Source organism: Schistocerca serialis, chromosome 1 (genome assembly GCF_023864345.2).
Source record: "Schistocerca serialis cubense isolate TAMUIC-IGC-003099 chromosome 1, iqSchSeri2.2, whole genome shotgun sequence".
Classification (NCBI taxonomy): domain Eukaryota; kingdom Metazoa; phylum Arthropoda; class Insecta; order Orthoptera; family Acrididae; genus Schistocerca; species Schistocerca serialis.
In genome coordinates this window covers 440,829,663-440,846,166 of record NC_064638.1, presented here as the reverse complement: position 1 = coordinate 440,846,166, position 16,504 = coordinate 440,829,663, and the positions used below count along the sequence as shown (strand labels likewise).

Here is a 16,504-nt window from a genome sequence, read left to right as displayed (position 1 = left end):
TATGTTTTCATCACTTTTTTGGGAGTGATTATCACATCCACAAGAAAACCTAAATCGGGCAAGCTAGAAGAATCATTTTACCCATTCGCGAAGTGTACAAGTTAGGTGGGTCGACAACATATTCCTCTCATGTGCCGTACATGTCGTCACTAGTGTCGTATAGAATATATCAGACGTGTTTTCCTGCGGAGGAATCGGTTGACCTATGACCTTGCGATGAAATGTTTTCGGTTCCCATTGGAGAGGCACGTCCTTTCGTCTACTAATTGCACGGTTTTGCGGTGCGGTCGCAAAACACAGACACTAAACTTATTACAGTGAACAGAGACGTCAATGAACGAACAGAAAGATCATAACTTTGAGAAAATAAAGAATTAAACTTATTACTCGAGGGAAGACTTGAACCAAAGACCTCTCATTCCGGAGCTGCTCACGCTAACCACGAGACCACGGCGCTCCTGCGCTCAGACTATCCTTGATGTTGCCTATCTTGCGCATGGACTACTCAGTTTGTATATTTTGATTATTTTTTTCGTAGTTGCACACAACTTCTTCCTGTTTTCTCGATTGATCTGTGTTCAGTTTTTCAAGATCTGTCCACTGTGCCAACGTATAACTAAATCTGAGGGGGGTGCGATGGGGAGGTTCCCTTGTAAGAGTCGCAAGTAGCAACTAAAAAGCGCAGTTAGCACTGCCATCTGTTGAGCAAAGTTCATACTACGCTATTCGCTACCGAGTCAAACTGCGATTTCTGTGACAAATAGCAACGAAGAGTCGCAAGTAGCAACTAAAAAGCGCAGTTAACATACTTTTCCCAGTGCCATCTGTTGACCGACGTACGTACTTCGTTATGAGAGCCTTGTGCCTCACGAGATCGATGTGCTGTGTGTGCATATGAAGGGCTTATTTCTATAGTGGTACAAGTCCATTTTTGTTCATTTTGAGATACAGAGTCGTAAAGTTAAATGAGCGCTGAAAAATCTGCATTTGAGATACCAGAAATATTCAAGCATATGGCTTCTTGCTAGAGATGAACCTTTATTTATGTTTGTTTGGATCATTAATTTCAGAAGCATTATAGACAGAAAAGTGGAGGTAATGGACTTGTACCACTATTGAAATAAGCCCTTCATATTGTATGACGACATGCACATTCAGCATCAGTTATGATTGGTCAAATACTGCTGTGACTCTGAATGTATTATATTAATAAGAAGCAACATTGCCTTTTTCTCCTGAAAATATCAAGTAACGTAACAACTGTGTTTGATTCTGCTTCCAATATGACAGTTTTGGTTACTACTCCACATGCCTACAGGACTTTGCAATGTTAACACAGCAGAACTAAGACATCTGTATAAGTGTAGTGAAATGAAAACAGTCATATGAATGCCTCACTTTTGTTCCAACACAGTTCAAGACTCGGGCGAAAAGTTTTACACCTGGTGTTCTACATGGCAACTTTACACACAAGAACTTTTTGCCAACACTACTACCACCTACATAAGTACGCTTTTCCTGTGTTACTTTTAAGTAATGCACTTAAGCTATTTCTGATTTAACTGGAAGATCTGTACTTCCCACTTTCATATCAACAGCCTCAAAATGCATATTGTAGACTTCGGGATATGTTACAGGACAGTGTCACACCAAGATTGTGGAGAAAGGGGGGGGGGGGGGGGGGGGCGGCATGTCACTCTCCAACAACTGTTTACCAATAAGTAAGTGGCGGAAAATTATGGGTATTGGACGGCTTAACATGTGGAAAATGAGATTTTTATTATTCACTCACTGTATTCAACATTTATTATTCCTTTAAAATCGCACAACTACTTCAATAAAACGCAGTTTAATCATTCACACACTTATTTTACAATTATTTCACTTTTAAACTGCAAATCCTCTAAGAGCTGTCTTGAACCTTCACGAGACTCTCTCAACTGCCTTGATGTGGATAGATACGTACAGCAACCAGTAATCAGTCAGAACTGCGTCTGCAAATCACAAGGATTATTAAACAATTTTTGCTGTCACTAATTACTAGCAATATAATTGACAGAGTAGATTGCTAATATTTGCTATAAGGAATATCACATTTGCAAGAACGATCTCACTGAAGTAATTAAGTCCATCGAAACGCTTAGAAACTAACCTCTCGTCTGACGAAAACGGTCTAAAGACGCAGTGGCAATTTCTTCAGATCTGTTGACAATGATATTTTGAGTTATCACTTTACTGAGTGACAGGTACCTGTGAACATAACAATATGTTAGAATTCATTTTCTAAACACGAACTATTACGGTACTGTACGGCTACTTACATATTAATTACACTATTAATATTTTCACAGTTGTTTCTTTAATACAAAATTAAAGCTAACGGAAGAAAAAACGTAAAACATACTTGCCAATGACAGGTTTATTGAGATGCAATTTTCTGTGTTGACAGATGTAACTTTTTCATACGGTGGTAAGTCGCAGAAATCGCAGGAGTCACAGAAATCGCAGAAATAGCAGTGGCGGAGGGATACACGACCTATGTTCCTCAACTGCGACTCTTAACTGCGACAAATCACAGTTAAGAATAACAGATACTGAAAAGTAGCATTCACAGAAATCACTGATATCGGAAAATCGCTGTTTAGCCCACCACTATTGGCCACTATAGTCTGTCGGTAAACTGAAGAGCGAGCGAGTCCCCACTCTGCCTGCCCTGCTACGTCACAGGGCTCTTCTGCAGGCTGTTTCACAACGTAGTACAGTCCCTGCCGCGGCGCGCGTTTAAATCTGTGGCGACGCCGTGTACAGATACGTCCCGGCTGCGTTTAGTTTTAGACAAATGCTTTAATATAAGGAAAACAAAAGACGATGGCTTCTTCGAAACAAAACGTTACAGAGTAATTAATATTAACATAAGAACGGAAGTCAGGATTCTGCTACAAACATAGCCGGCCGAAGTGGCCGTGCGGTTAAAGGCGCTGCAGTCTGGAACCGCAAGACCGCTACGGTCGCAGGTTCGAATCCTGCCTCGGGCATGGATGTTTGTGATGTCCTTAGGTTAGTTAGGTTTAACTAGTTCTAAGTTCTAGGGGACTAATGACCTCAGCAGTTGAGTCCCATAGTGCTCAGAGCCATTTCAACCATTTTGCTACAAACATAGATCCGAATGCCTACTCATGTGAATGTATGTTCCTCTATTCGTAAGACGAACCAGATATAGTGCAATCAATCTGTAGAATTTAAGGCTTGTTCTTATTTTGTGTTCCTACTAAAAGGTTGAAGGTTTCTTTGAAGGGCTGCATTGAAACTTAACAACTCTTGCGTCACGAAATTTAGAATTTCGTGTGTTATATTAGTTCGATTCGCACTGCTTTTTTTGTCACTATCTTCGTAAACATGTCTGAAAAGTATTTCCAGGTAAATCCCATTTCACGCAATGTCTTGTGTAAAACATCTTTCTGCCAAGGAAAACGTATTTTTTGTTTCACGGCAGTAAGTAATTTCCGTAATGGGGACAAAATTTTTTGTTTATGTAGAAGTCCTCCGTCGTTTGTCGAATGACCGATTTTGTTAAACTGTCTATAACGGTGGGTTTCCTCCCTAAATTATTAGTTTTCCTTTGCGACGATTCCAGTAAACCATGCGGCTTATTTTCGCGTTCCTTCCTTATGCGTCCTATTGTGGCGAGGCTGACGTTTGCATAAACTGCAGCCCTTTGATTGGGACTGGTAATATTAGTCAACAGTTCGTTTTGTGTCTCCTCCTCAACACACGCTGTAATAACGTTAGAGACGATCGAAAGCTCGTTACTCCGCAAATACCTCCTCTTCTTCGTATTCTGTACATTTTCTTGCAATGCAGGGCGATTATCCATCACTTCCGGATACTGAAGTATGTTAGTGAGTACACAAAGTCAACTGACTGACGCTGGCAACTAAGATCCCACGAACAGAAACGACGTATATCACTGCACCGCGAACTACACTGCTAGACAGGTAAGGGGCAATTGATTTTGGGTGGCCCTGTAGGCCAGTGACAGGGTTCTTCCGGGAAAGGCCACTCCCCCCACCAACAGCGCTGCTCGCTCTTGAGTTTACAGACAGACTTTTATACTTCTGCTTGCGGTGCGTCTTCTGCGAGGTGCGGTCAGAACGTCATATGATTGCTGTTGCCGTCCTTACGTAGCCGCACTGCCTTCAGTGACGCCTCTGTTTCTCGCTCCAGCGCGTTGTACGGTAATTTCTGTGAACAGTTTTATGTCGGATGGACTGTGCTTTCTATTTAGCATCCCCCTGTAGAACACGAGAGATGTTTTCGCCTGCCGCAGAGCGCCAAATTTCGCGCGGTCTCGATGTGCGGGTCAAGGCCCGACCTCTCTCGGCTTAGGTCGTTCCTTCTCATAAGTAGTCACTACAGCGCGACACTTCGTTTAGTATTGTGCTGTGGCATTTTTCAGTCGGCACAAGTCTCTTCAGTTTCACAGAATCGTCGCGGCAGCACTGTTTATCCCCCGCTATTTGTTTCAGGTATGAACGACGTTCACAGGTCCAGTGACTGCCTACACAAAAAGAGGCAGTTAGAAATAATTTAAAGATTCAGTTGACAATGAAACAGGAAAAAAATTACGAGTGACAGACGGGATTCATTGTCCTGTGCGTCAAGAAGCAGTTGTGCAAAAACTTGCAGGCATGCGGCACATGAAGAGATTGTTGATAGGAATAGTAAAACTTCAGAAGTCGCGAGCATTATTCAACTGTTAGTTGTAACAGTCTTCGAAAGAATTGAACAAAGAGTATGGAGACATAATATATATACTGTAAGGTACGTTGGTTAAGTCAGGGGCATGCCTGGAATGAGTTTTTGATTCAAAAATCGCTATTGTTGTTTTTATGAAGGAAAAAGGAGGGCAGGAACGAACACTAAGACATCCACAATGGATTGCAGACCTCGCACTTTAAGTGCAGTTAACTGCACGCTATCCACAGTAAGACACTGCAAGGTGAGAATCAACTTTTTTTTATTTGATGGTGATGCATTTAAAAAGAGAATTTCGTTATAGTAGGCACTCATTCTGACACAGTCCAGGTCCATAAGCTCACTGCTGTTAAAGAAAACTTGAGGCTTGAAGAATTCATGGTTGGCTTGAAAGAATTAAAAGGACAGTATCCTAGACGTTTTAAGGACGCTGTCTATCTTACATCTGTTTTCGAGACCATTTGCCTTTTCATATGGATGCGTCCCTGAGCTTGCGCAGACGTAACTTATTGGACCGCAAGGTAATTCCCGTTTTAATAACAGATCCTTTACATTAAAACTGCCCACAACGTCTGCGTTGTTTCCCTCAGGCAGAATTTTCATGTCTCCATAAAGAGGTTGGAAAATTGCTACAGTATTTCGATAAACATATTTGCGTGATAGACCTTTTTTCGATTATGAAGCTAAATATGTCACGATTACATAGCAAACTCAGTGCAAAAATTTGGGTAAATATCTGTATCTGTCTGTACGCCGACAGTTTGTACAAGATAAAAATTAATTCTTAAGCGCGCCGAAAATAATCAAATAATACTGATTCCTTTTCTTTGTGATCTATGTTGGCGTGAGCCACGCGGGATTAGCCGAGCGGTCTAGGGCGCTGCAGTCATGGACTGTGCGGCTGGTCCCGGCGGAGGTTCGAGTCCTCCCTCGAGCGTGTGTGTGTGTGTGTGTGTGTGTGTGTGTGTGTGTGTGTGTGTTTGTCCGTAGGATAATTTTGGTTAAGTAGTGTGTAAGCTGAAAGACTGATGACGTTAGCAGTTAAGTCTCATAAGATTTCCCAGACATTTGAATATTTTATGTTGGCGTGAAATGCGAAATAAGCCATTTAAATGCGGCACGTTTGCAGTTTTCCCAACCTTCCTCTCCATACATTCTGACACGGTGCAGTGGTGGTGGCGGAAACGTGCAGCGAGACTGACCACTGTGGCACTCTGGCAAGGGAAGGCTCGAGCCGAATTCTTGGCCGCCCGTGGCCTACGGTATCATGAGAAATAAGTGAGAGCTGAGCGTGCTCTGGAAAACGGACACAGTATTGCGTTTGACTTTGGGATAGCGTCATCAAAGAAGCGATCGAGATAAAATTTTGTGAGAACACTCTAAAAGGCAGTGGCCTGCGTCTAAAGACAGCTTGAGAACCGACCATCAGAAAGTTGGAGTGGCGGCGGGAGCGCACCAAAAACATTACCATATATGGCGCCGGAGAGAGCGCCAGGGATGCCAAAGAAGACAGTGCGGCTATGTGAGATATAAACAAGAGAGTCACCATTTGACTGTGGACGAGGAAAACTCGGCCAGAGACTCGTGGACTTCAACAATTTCAGGCAGCTGGAGGCCACAGAGAATTTTATCGTCTACATTCTTGTTTTGTTGTTGCGGTGATTTCCGACCGCAGTTGTTACTAGCCCGTTGAAGGCGGTACACGGAACTGTTAGATGTGAACGTATTGCAGTCCAGTGGTTGGATCTCAGAATTTTCCATTAAAGTACTTACACAGCTAAACGGCCTTTAATTATTGAAGTTGAGGTAGTGTCTCGCGGGTCAAAGTGAAGCTGGCGACTCTTCCTTAAACTGATTTTACATCTGTACCAGGGCGGAGAATCAATCCGGGTCCAAAAATAAACGTTTCCGATGAAATCTGGGAATAAGCAAGTCGTGTAATTTGTCTTACGCGTCGCACATTTCCAAAAACTGAGTAGGTTCGTCCCGCCATTTGCGTCAAGCGATTTACAGAAATCACGAAAAGACTGGAAACCTGGACGGTCGGACGCGGGTCTGAACCGACGTCCTCCCGAATGCAAGTTTAGTGTGGTACATCGCTTTGTGTGACTCCACGGTAGCTCTGAGGCCAGGACGAAAGGAAAGTTTCGCGCTGGCTGTGACGTGACGTATAACGCAAAAGCGTGCGCGATCAGATTCGGCACGTCTCCGCCCACGGCTCCAGCGCACGGTTGCGCCGCCGTTACGTGCGCGCGGCAGCTGACGCGCCACTTCACACTGGGGCGGAGCGGCGGATTGGCTTGCGTAACGCTCATCAGCTGGCTGGCTGCCCACGTGTGGCCACCCCAGCCCGGCCGTGCAAATCACACGGCTGGCTTCCCGTCGAGGTGGCGGCTGATACCGTTCCATAGTCAAGTTTAAATCACCTAAATTAGGGTTGCTGTCGCTCTACAGAAGCTGAAACACTCTTGGAAGATGAAGAAGAATGCTTCTGTCTGCTCTTTGGAAGTAAAATGCAGACGATAAACAGTTCAGACAAGGAGATAATATCAGCTTTGAAATGTGGTGCTACAGTAGAATGCCTACAGTATGGAGGTTCAAATAGTTGGGGATTGCAATAGTTAAGCATGATTGTATGCAGCTTGCACACGGTAGGGTAGCGCGGAGGGTTGCATTAAGTCAGTGTTCTGACTGAATATCTCAACAACAACAGTTTCCTTTGCAACTATAAGGCAGCATGTATTTCATTCCCAAACATATGGAGTGTGTGGACAAAAATATGGAAGTACCAAAAACACAACACATTACCATTGCTAATACATTCTGGGAAAACCGTTGGCGTTCAAAACGCCTTGTAGCCCCTTCGGAGTGCGTAAATAAGAGATCCTGTCTGGTTTTCAACGGAATCTTATACCAGTCTTCCTGCAAAAATAATGTTAAGTTCAGGTGGCGCGGGGTAGCCGTGCAGTCTAGGCACCTTGCCATGGTTCGCGCGGCTCCCCCTGTCGGAGGTTCGAGTCCTCCTTTGGGCATCGGTCTGTGTGTTGACCTTAGTGTAAGTTAGGTTAAGTAGTGCGTAAGCCTAGGGACCGATGACCTCAGCAGTGTGGTCCCATAGTCCTTACCGCGAATTTCCAATGTCAAGTTCACGTAACTGTGATCGAGGTGCATAGCGATCACACACACCTTTCTCTCCAAATTCCAACTCAGATGCTCGATAAGGAGATGGTTCAAATGGTTCTGAGCACTATGGGACTTAACATCTTAGGTCATCAGTCCCCTAGAACTTAGAACTAATTAAACCTAACTAACCTAAGGACATCACACACATCGATGCCCGAGGCAGGATTCGAACCTGCGACCGGAGCGGTCGCTCAGCTCCAGACTGCAGCGCCTAGAACCGGACGGCCACTCCGGCACCACCGTTTGAAAACGTCAGTTTTCGACAAAATATCTGTTCCAAATTGTCTGGAGGTTTACTGTTTTGCCCACCCATGGAGCAACATGTTTACTTTGCGTTATTTGTTTCATGTATTCTGTCAGTTCGTTTCGTGCTCCTTTGTATTGATGCTTCTGGTAGGAATAAAAAAACAGAAGTTCCTGTCCGATCACTGCAGCTTTAAGACTGGCGCCGACGGAGATAAAGGGAACTGGCGACAGGGCGCAATCGGCTCGCGGCTTGCTCTCAAGAGCGCAGCGTGGGGTGTGGACTGGAGAGAGACGGCACAGCCTGGAGCAGAGCCGGAGGCACGGGGTGGCATTTCCTGCTGTCACCTGCAGGCGCAGCCACTGCCATAGAAAGGGGGAAGGGAAGGGGAGGGGGCGCATCAGCCCGGCCCAACAGACCTCCCCCACTCTACCACCCACCCCCACCCCCGGCCCTTCACAAAGACGCTTCCGAGGTGCGCCGTGCCAAACAGCTCCGCTGCCGGCGCTTATCTGTACGCAGGCCTCACGGGAAGCCGGCTCCCTCTCTCCCAGTGCTTGCAAAATAAAGAATTGATGCGTATTCGCCTCCTCGCAAAAGCCGAAGGCCAAGGAGCAAAGCTAACCACGTGACTTAATGTTGCTTGGGATGCATTTTGAAGAACTTTCATTCTCAGCGATAAAACATTGCGCTCATTCCTTACACGTAAACTCGTCTATACACAAGAGGCGTTCAATAAGTAATGCAACACTTGAATGAGATTTTCACTCTGCAGCGGAGTGTGCGCTGATATGAAACTACCTAGCAGATTAAAACTGTGTGCCGGACCGAGACTCGAACTCGGGACCTTTGCCTTTCAAGGGCAAGTGCTCTACCAACTGAGCTACCCAAGCACGACTCACGCCCCGTCCTCACAGCTTTACTTCTGCCAGTACCTCGTCTCCTACCTTCCAAAATTTACAGAAGCTCTCCTGCGAACCTTGCGGAACTAGCACTCCTGAAAGAAAGGATATTGCGGAGACATGGCTTAGCCACAGCCTGGGGGATGTTTCCAGAATGAGATTTTCACTCTGCAGTGGAGTGTGCGCTGATATGAAACAACCTGGTAGATTAAAACTGTGTGCCGCACAGAGACTCGAACTCGGCACCTTTGCCTTTCGCGGGCAAGTGCTCTACCAACTGAATTCTGGAAACAATCCCCAGGCTCTGGCTAAGCCATGTCTCCGCAATATCCTTTCTTTCAGGAGTGCTAGTTCTGCAAGGTTCGCAGGAGAGCTTCTGTAAAGTTTGGAAGGTAGGAGACGTGGTACTGGCAGAAGTAAAGCTGTGAGGACGGGGCGTGAGTCGTGCATGGGTAGCTCAGTTGGTAGAGCACTTGCCCTTGAAAGGCAAAGGTCCCGAGTTCGAGTCTCGGTCCGGCACACAGTTTTAATCTGCCAGGTAGTCCCGGGTTCGATTCCCGGCGGGGTCAGGGATTTTCTCTGCCTCGTGGTGACTGGGTGTTGTGTGCTGTCCTTAGGTTAGTTGGGTTTAAGTAGTTCTAGGGGACTGATCACCATAGTGCTCAGAGCCATTTGAACCATTTTTGCCAGGTAGGTTCAATGCAACACTTACTTTTTCGTGGAAGCAGGTTGCTGTCGTTAAGGCTACAGTACGCTATTTTGGTCACGAAACTTTATTTTCCAACATAATCTCTGTTCCGTGCGACGGTCTTCCACGACGATAACGGCATGGCCTGAATGCCCGCTTAGTACCACCCTAACCACTCTAGTGGTCGACGTCGGACCCAACGTCTTGCTGCGTCAATAATGTCCCAATCTCCACGTACTGCTTCCAGTGAAGTACCTTCTTCATCGGGCCAAACAGATGGAACTCGAAACGTGTGAGATCCGAGATGTGGGGTGGATGAGGAAGAACAGTGCAATGAACTTTTGTTAGCTCCCCCCGCGTGCTTAGACTTAGGCTAGACCTTGCGTTGTCGCGGAGAAGTTCATGTTTTTTTTGTTTTGTTTGTTTGTTTGTTTGTTTGTTTGTAGTGACGAACACGCTAAAGTCGTTTTTTCAGTTTACTGAGGGTAGCACAATACACATCAGAGTTGAGCGTTGCACCATGCGGGAGGACATCAAACAGGATTGCCCCTGAAAAGTCCCGGAAGATCATCGCCACGACTTTAACGGCTGAGAGGTCAGCTTTGAACTTTTGCTTCGGGTGAGAGGTGGTGTGGGGCCAGTCTATGGATTGCGGTTTTGTTTCCGTTTCGAAGTGATGAACCCATGTTCCGTCGTTTGTGGCTAGTTCCTTCGCGTAGTCTGTGTAAAATCGAACTGGTATCCCATCAGGTCCAGCGGCCTTTCCTCTTTTGAGCGATTTTAATTGTTTCTCTATCCCTCTGTCGTCTATTTCGCTATCTACCATTTTGTCATCTGTGCGACAGTGTAGAGAAGGAACTACAGTGCAGTCTTCCTCTGTGAAACAGCTTTGGAAAAAGACATTTAGTATTTCGGCCTTTAGTCTGTCATCCTCTGTTTCAGTACCATTTTGGTCACAGAGTGTCTGGACATTTTGTTTTGATCCACCATGAGACCAAAATTTCTTAGGATTTTCTGCCAAGTCAGTACATAGAACTTTACTTTCGAATTCATTGAACGCCTCTCGCATGGCCCTCCTCACATTACATTTCGCTTCGCGTAATTTTTGTTTGTCTGCAAGGCGTTGGCTATGTTCTGTCCTATTCCATTGGCATATTAAGTGACGAAGGAACAAATGACTATCTAAATTTGTCTGTACATGTCCTAATCTCTCTCGTCTTTCCATCGTCGTCGCTGCGTCAGGTATGAGATGCTAGCAGGAGAATTGTAGCAGTCTTCCTCGAATACATGTCCTCTAAATTTAGCCAACAAGGTTCTGCAGCAACTGCATTGCCTCTTTTCCAAAGATGCCCGTTTATTTATTATTCGACGGATGGATTCTTGGTGTTGAAGGGACCAAACTACGATGTCATAGGTCCCTCAATATCTTCTGTGCCATTTGGGAATAGTCCCCAAAGAGGAAGCCTACAAAAGACAACTCCCGATGCATCCTATTATATCCGAGAGTCGAGAAAACCAAGTGATACAAACAAGTAGATGTTAGAGAGGGGGCAAAGGGTGAATATGGGAGAGACGCCCCGCCCAGAAAGCATCTGGAGGCCCCTGCGAAATCTCGTATGTCGGGAGAGGCACCCTTCATTACCGTGATAAAACTAGGAAAACGGACGAGTTGATAAAATCTCAGGAAACAGAAAGACGATGCAACAGTAAACCAAAGACAGATTTAAAATAATAATACGGATAAAAATGCGAAGGACAGGAGACAGGCTGGACCACCGAGCAAGGGCAGCCATGGGCCCCCTGGGTCGGAGCAGTAGACGGAGCCCTCCTGCAATCCCTCAAGTGGCCGACGAAATTAATGTGCCCTGCGTCACACAGAGGAATAAAATCCATGTTCACAGGTAATAAAACCGCTAGCCTACACAGTTTCTCGCCATTACAAATGTAAATGTCGTGTGACTAAGGCCTCCCGTCAGGTAGACCGTTCACCGGGTGCAAGTCTTTCTATTTGACGCCACTTCGGGGACTTGAGCGTCGATGGGGATGAAATGATGATGATTAGGACAGTTCCTGAGCGGGGAAAATCTCCGACCCAGCCGGGAATTGAACCTGGGCCCTTAGGATTGACATTCTGTCGCGCTGACCACTCAGCTACCGGGGGCGGACGCCATCGCAGATTAAAAGGATTGGCAAATACAGCAAGGCAACATTTCAGCTTCATTACACATATATTTTTGTGCATGCATTTGTAATTTCTTCTTCAGACTGAAAATGTTAAATGTATTCATTTAGATTACTCGATACAGCTGATAGCTAACCAAATGTTTGTATTTAAGCAGTTAGTGAAGTTTGTTCAATAGTCACCAATACTCTCAGATTTTGATGTCTTATTGAGCTAAAAAACTGGCTGGTGCTTCATATGCACACCTGACTGATTCTTCAAGAACTGGGAAAGTGCGAAGTGGCTGGCAGTGACAAAATCTCGAGAGCGCCTTTAAAAATGTGACTCTGCGTTTCTCACAAAATCCTCGATCATATCAATTACACTTTGGTAAGGGCTGTACCATGCCTGTACGATCCATGAAATTGTAGATTTCTGTTGTCATGCATATTTGATACGGACTTCAAACACTGAAAGATACTCAAGAATCGGTCTCACTAGCGTCTTGTATTCCATTTACAAATGGACTGCTCTTTTCGAGAACTCCTCTTAACAGATCTTCAGTGTTCCATTCGTGTTCCCCAGGACTACTTTCCGCTTTTTACAGTTTCAAACATCTTCTTTCTTTACCGTTAAATATATTTAAACGATTCGGCGTGCATAAAATGTTCGCCGCTAATTTTAGGATCAGGTACTATAGATTTGTTGCAGTTATTACAACACATCTATTTATATTTAGAGAGACCTATCGTTCAGCACACAAAGTGAAAGTTTCATGACAGTCGTTCTGCATTTCTTTACTGGCCTCAAAGTATGATATTTTCGTGTAGGGCACAGCATTGCGGCGAACGATCTTACAGTGCTGTTTATTCTGATGAATCATTTACATGTATTGCGAAAATTTTTTCCAGTCAGTCTTCTCACTGGTTTGATGCGTCAGCCACGAATTTCTCTCCTGTGCCAATCTCTTCACTTCAAAATAGCGTTTGCACTCTACATTTTCAGTTACATGTTGGATGCAGTCCAGTCTGTTTTTACCCTCTGATGCTCCACATGGAGCCCTAGTGGTTGTTCCCTGATGTCTTAACATACCTCCTATCTTCTTGTCAGTGATTTCTATTTGTATGTTTCTTCGCCAGTTCTCCAGAGAACCTCCTCATCCCGCACCTTATGAATCTACGTACATAACTTTCACCATTCGTCTGCAGCACCACACCTCAGTCCCATCGATCCTGTTCTGTTCCGGCTTTCCCACAGTCCATGATTCACCACCGTACAATACCGTGCTCCGAACGTACATTGTCACAAATTTCTTCCTCTAATTGAGGTTTAAGTTTGACAGCAGTATACTTCTTTTGGACAGGAATGCCTTTTTTGCCAGTGCTGGTATGCTTCCTATGTCGTCCTTCCTTCGTTCGCTATGGGTTGTTTCGCTTTCAAGGCAGAATAGTTCCTTAATTTGTCAAGGTAGAATAATTCCTTAATTTCGTCTACTTCGTTATCACCAATTTTGATGTTAAACTTCTCGATATTCTCGTTTCTGCTACTCCTCATTACTTTTGTCGGTTTATTCTCAATCCATATTTCGTACTCGTTAGTCTGTTCCTTCCATTCAGCCGATTCTGTAATTCTTCACCTTCGTGAGGATAGCAATGTCACCAGCGGATTTGATCATTGATATCATTTTGCCCTGAATTTAATCACACTCTTGGATCTTTCTTTTAGTTCCGTCATTTGTTGAATGTGGAATGAATGTAGAATGTAGTTTATTCGTCTCATAACGTACAGTTACAAATCAAAGATTTTTGTACTGGAGACACGCCAAATTACTTTAAAAAAAGGTTGTAATAATAAACACCTGTCAGCAGGCATTGCTGCATTTTTACACATGAACAATTTAACAAGAACATATACAACACTTATGCAACTTGCAATACATCTTATACAACATATTAACAATTTATGATTCAATACGTAATCTGTATTATTTCTTTTCTTTTCAAATTGCCAAACTGTCCTGCATGAATTAAGTCTTTTTAGTGGGTCAAACACTATATTTAACAGATTTGTGTTATTTAATTTATTCTAGATTTTTAATCCCATGTACAATGGTGATCGAGCATAAAGTTTTAAATTATGAGAGGTAAGTTTGAAACTGTCCCTGTGACAAGTACTGTAACATCTTTGATTGCTCTTTTTAGAAATGTTCTCGTCAACTCCTTATCGGTGTAGCCACATTTTTACCAAACTTCGGATGTGTGTCATTATTCCTCAGTGCTTCAGTATCCCACTTCCTTCCACACTGATTCTTCTGGACGATTATTTTAAACTTAAGTCCTTTCTTCATCATTGCTAAATTGTGATCTGAGTCTACATATGCTCCTAGGTACGTCTTATGATCCAACATCAGATGTCGGAATCTCTTTGTGATCTTGATAGCTCGAATCCTTTGTATCTCCGGGCCATCTCCAAGTATAACTCCTCCTCTTGTGATCCTTCAATAGAGTATTGCAATTATCATCTGAAATTTGTTGCAGAACTCAATCTTCTTTCTCTCTCACTGCTACTACCGAACCCACATTCTCGCCTAACTCTTCCCTCTACTGCTCCCCCTACAAGCGCATTCCAGATAACCAATATTACAGATTTGCACTGAATATACATTCAATATCCACCTATACTTTCTCTACCTCTACACCTTCGCCTCCGACATCTGAAAGTACGTACATCTGGACTATTGTTGTCGACGTTGGTTTGGCATCAATTCTAATGAGTAGTACCCTATCAGTGAACTGCAGTGACTCTATGTCCTGCTTTCTTATCGTAACAGATCCTGTTCCCGTTACACCGTTTTCTGCTACTGTTTGTATTACCGTACATTCATCCGACCGTAAATCCTTATATTCTTTCGATTTCACTTCGCTTACCCCGCTATATCTAGACTGAGTCTTTGCGTACCTTTCCAGATTTTCTAGCTTCTTTACCACGTTGAAACTTCTGACATTCGACGCCACGACTCGAAGAACGTTACCCTTTCGTTGGTTATTCCATCTTTTTCTCATAGTCAGCTCGCCCTTGGCAATCCCCTTCCGCAGACACGAATGGGGAACTAATCCGGAATCTTTCGCCAATGGGGAGATCATCAGGACAGATTTTCAGTTATAGATCATATTCCCTGTAAATACATATTGTATCTTCAGCTCAGTGGTTTCCATTGCTTTCTGCATCCTCATGTTGTTGATCATTGCTTATTGTTCCACCTTTTGGGATTAGTTTCCCACCATAAGGGCAAGAGAGTGCCTTGAAACACTGTCCGCTCCTCCGGCTTCTTTGATAAGGCCGTTGGGAGAACGAGGGGGGACTTCTCATACTGGAAGTCTTCGGACGCTATATTTGCTGATTTTTTTATTGACAATTTAAGCATTGGCTGTGTTCGAACAAGGGTCCCAAACTTTTGGTTATTATTGAAATACGCTACCCCTAGGCACATGTAAATAATGAAACAATGAGTCATCAAAGTGATACGGGAGATAAAGTCCACGAAACCGAAACCACTGATAGGTACGTTGGGAACCGTTGATTACAGCGAAGCCGCACGTACGTTCAGAGTTAGTAATAGGTTTGTAAGTCGAGAATCTGCAGCTTAAGTTTTATCCGACGGGGGCCGGGGCAAGAACCAAGCAAGGCGGACGTGATGGTATTAAGAAACTGATGAGAGACTTAATGATTCAGTAGCCTGTTGAAGACAAAGAGGAATCAAGCACAGCTACGCCACAGTGTCCAGGAAAGTGTTAGATTTGCGGACAAGCAGTGGCTGGATGCGATTGCCATAAATCTTCAGTGAAATGGGACAGACGCGAATGCTACTCCCGTGGACGAGCTTCGCTTGGAATAGTAGCTACATGCAATGACGTCTTAGCTGAATCAAGTCTAATGAATTTATTCAGTAGTTAGGTACTACTCCCGGAGAATACGTTGTCATTTTTCCGTTCTTAGGAAGTACCGGCAAAGGATATTCATCCACGACTCTTGCGAAATGTAATGCAGCACACAGTCATAAAATGCTGCAATTTCTTGACTCGAAATTCTGCTTTTGCATTTGTTGTTTGGCGGGCTGGGGCAACACCTGAATCTGATAAACGTGCTGAAAGAGGGCAATTGTCAGTTGTGCGAGTTGGTTCATTCTAACGTTGCCGAAGTTTCGCGTTGCGCTTTGCAACGTCGTAAAGAAAGAGAGTTGAAGCAAGCAGTGGGTCTCGCACATCAGTGAACAATCCCCGCGCGTGAAGTAGCCGAAGGAACGAGTGGGAGACCGTCGATCATAATAAATCGGCGATCATTTTCTTCACTGGCACTTCCTGTGGAACGAGCAGGCTCAGATCATGTTAGGTTTCCTAATGATGAAGACAAGTTTCTTTCTATGTAAGCAAGTCTCGTTGTTAGCCGCTAAGCCGCGTGTTACGTCAGTATCCTCTGTTGAAGGTTTCATCACGGATCGGTGAACAAACATTACTATTTCTGAAAACTGCAACGCCAGGGAGATGACCCAAAACTGCAAAGAAATTTATTCC

At 44.3% G+C, this 16,504-nt stretch overlaps 2 non-coding genes across 2 annotated transcripts; one reads left to right on the top strand and one right to left on the bottom strand.

The window, feature by feature from the left end:
• Positions 1-9,001: 9,001 nt before the first annotated feature.
• Positions 9,002-9,076, bottom strand: Trnas-uga (transfer RNA serine (anticodon UGA)). The gene has a single exon. It is a non-coding gene; the product is annotated as a tRNA-Ser (tRNA).
• Positions 9,077-9,529: 453 nt separating this feature from the next.
• On the top strand, positions 9,530-9,604 carry Trnas-uga (transfer RNA serine (anticodon UGA)). Its single transcript has one exon. It is a non-coding gene; the product is annotated as a tRNA-Ser (tRNA).
• Positions 9,605-16,504: the final 6,900 nt, after the last annotated feature.